Below are 3,477 nucleotides of genomic sequence, written 5' to 3' on the forward strand. Positions count from 1 at the left end.
CGCGTCTGTTCAGCGATTTCGAAGTTGATCTAATGGCGAGCCCTTGTCTCTAGCCATGAGGTGGGTGCTTGGCGCTCTAGCAAAATTTTTTGCGTGCCTATCGCGGCTACAAGGGGAGAGGTGGTTGCCGCGAGCCTCTCCCGTGCCCCCCTCATTGATTCAACGCCGCTGTCAGGGCGGATGGATATGTCGGATTTTGAAACGGTGGACGGCGACGTTGAATCAATTAGAGGGGCATGAAGCCCACCCTCGAGGGTGCTATTCCTGGACTCTCCTTTAGATCATGTTTTCTTGTCAACTCAGCTGGCGCAATTTCGGAAAAAGGTTTGGCAGCGGTTGCCAGCCCTCACCGCGTCTACTTGGTGATTTTAAAACTCGATCTAAAACGGGAGCCCTCGTCTAGCACCTCCGTCCGGTGTTGCTCGGGTATTGCAGAAATTTATGCCATCGGCGCGAATCCCCCAACGAGAATGCCTACGCTTGGACCCTCTCTTAGATCACCTTCTTCGATCACTCGACCGACGCAACTGCGGAAGAGACTTGGCAGCGGTTGCCATTCTAAAGCGCGTCTGTTCAGCGATTTCGAAGTTGATCTAATGGCGAGCCCTTGTCTCTAGCCATGAGGTGGGTGCTTGGCGCTCTAGCAAAACTTTTTTGCGTGCCTATCGCGGCTACAAGGGGAGAGGTGGTTGCCGCGAGCCTCTCCCGTGCCCCCCTCATTGATTCAACGCCGCTGTCAGGGCGGATGGAAATGTCGGATTTTGAAACGGTGGACGCCGACGTTGAATCAATTAGAGGGGCATGAAGCCCACCCTCGAGGGTGCTATTCCTGGACTCTCCTTTAGATCATGTATTCTTGTCACTCAGATGGCGCATTTTCGGAAAAAGGTTTGGCAGCGGTTGCCAGCCCTCACCGCGTCTACTCGGTGATTTTAAAACTCGATCTAAAACGGGAGCCCTCGTCTAGCACCTCCGTCCGGTGTTGCTTGCTCGGGTATTGCATAAATTTATGCCATCGGCGCCGAATCCCCCAACGAATGCCTGCGCTTGGACCCTCTCTTAGATCACCTTCTTCGATCACTCGACCGACGCAACTACGGAAGAGACTTGGCAGCGGTTGCCATTCTACAGCGCGTCTGTTCAGCGATTTCGAAGTTGATCTAATGGCGAGCCCTTGTCTCTAGCCATGAGGTGGGTGCTTGGCGCTCTAGCAAAATTTTTTACTTGCCTATCGCGGCTACAAGGGGAGAGGTGGTGTCCGCGAGCCTCTCCCGTGCCCCCCTCATTGATTCAACGCCGCTGTCAGGGCGGATGGATATGTCGGATTTTGAAACGGTGGACGCCGACGTTGAATCAATTAGAGGGGCGTGAAGCCCACCCTCGAGGGTGCTATTCCTGGACTCTCCTTTAGATCATGTTTTCTTGTCACTCAGATGGTGCAATTTCGGAAAAAGGTTTGGCAGCGGTTGCCAGCCCTCACCGCGTCTACTCGGTGATTTTAAAACTCGATCTAAAACGGGAGCCCTCGTCTAGCACCTCCGTCCGGTGTTGCTTGCTCGGGTATTGCATAAATTTATGCCATCGGCGCGAATCCCCCAACGAATGCCTACGCTTGGACCCTCTCTTAGATCACCTTCTTCGATCACTCGACCGACGCAACTACGGAAGAGACTTGGCAGCGGTTGCCATTCTACAGCGCGTCTGTTCAGCGATTTCGAAGTTGATCTAATGGCGAGCCCTTGTCTCTAGCCATGAGGTGGGTGCTTGGCGCTCTAGCAAAATTTTTTGCGTGCCTATCGTGTAAAGCATGTTTTCTAGTCACTCAGCTGGCGCAATTCCGGAAAAAGGTTTGGCAGCGGTTGCCAGCCCTCACCGCGTCTTCTTGGTGATTTTAAAACTCGATCTAAAACGGGAGCCCTCGTCTAGCGGATCTGTGCCAACTCGATCGGCACAACATTGGGAAATGGTTCGACAGCGGTTGTCGTTCCAATGTGTCATCGGGGGATGCCTTGGAAAGTGGCCTTTCAAGGGCGAGCTCGCGTCACAAGTGAATGGGGAGATCTCTCTGTGAACGGCGGCATGGTGATTGCAAGAGAAAATTGCCTTAGTCGGAGCATTGGCCTCGGGCCATTGTGACGGCCTTGCAATTTCTCTTTAATTGCAACCTATGTTTGCGCAGTAGCAGAGTTTGCATGTAAGATGGGCCTTGTTCTTGAGAGTTCCAGGAGATGACCTCCGGAACTTTTGGATTGGGCCCCTTCAAGGTGAAATTCATCCAGCTGATCGGATGAAACTCGATGTGCTTGTATCTATTCCGAGACGGTAATGATGGTCATTAATCTGTGGCGGTGAGTATTATCCCATTCGGTAATCGCAATGGCGGAGCTGGTGGGAAGTACTTGTCGCTTTGTTTTGATGGATATACCCTATATGTAGGTGTCTGCACGGCTTGCAACACACTGCACATTTGGTGTTCGATTCTAAGATGCGCTTGTTGCTGAGTGTGTATGGAGTTGTATCTTGTAGCCAAGGGCTCCGTCTCATTGGCACGTTCTATCATTGCATTTTTATCCTGCCCGGACGGCAAGAAGGAAAGAGATGGTTGCACGGGTGCATTGCTCGACGTCCCTAATTTCATCAAGGGTCCACTCTCCACCCTAAGTTTTTTGCCGATCGGTAGAGCCTTGGGATTGAGAGGGGGGCCGGCGAAAGGTTTGGTTGCCGCATAATTTATTCGCTAGTGCGTTCTCGGTGCGTGCTCGCCTCTTCACTGTCTCATCCTACAGAAGTGCATGGCACTGTCGTGACAGCCTTTGTGGTCCGGGCCAGTAGAAGCGTAGAGTATTACCGATAATTTTTGTTTGGATGCGGAAACTCTCCATGCCCTGTCCTGCCCTGTGCGATCCGAACGGCTGCGGCTCGTGGGTTCTGCGGGAGATACTCTTCTTCAGCTCCCCCCTAAAGAGAGCGTTCGGTGTTTGCATTGTGTGGACAAAAAGCCCAAGGCGTTTCATCTCTCTCTTCAGATGCGAAATTCTGGGAGGGCTTGTCGAAGTATGGCCGTTTGTACGGGGTGCACCAAAAAGCGTGTAGGGGGCATATGCCTGGGAAATGGATGTCTCTGAGTGTCCTTACTCGGTCGCGTGCGCGGTGTACATCTTTGCATTACGACCCTGCTGCGAGCATTTGTGATTCGAGCATTTTGGGGGAACGGGTTTCGTACGAGATGTTCTTCTCAGGCTCCTGCGAACCAGAGCGCTCGTCTTTGCAATGCTCCGACAAGTGCAGGCCCAACGTGTCTGTCTAGGGGAAGAAATCGCACGAATGCTTTTTTGCCGAGATGTGGGTGCTCGCGGGTGGTTCCCTCGCGGTGCCAGTTCTTCGGTATGTGCATGTGCATGAGATTGAAGCTTGTCCGACAACGCTAGTGTGAGTGTTCAGCCGTAGGAACTTCTCTGTACCTGCGCTGGCAGATCA

Source organism: Cupressus sempervirens, chromosome 7 (genome assembly GCF_028749045.1).
Source record: "Cupressus sempervirens isolate cs-2001-9-10 chromosome 7, ASM2874904v1, whole genome shotgun sequence".
NCBI classification, from domain to species: Eukaryota; Viridiplantae; Streptophyta; class Pinopsida; order Cupressales; family Cupressaceae; genus Cupressus; species Cupressus sempervirens.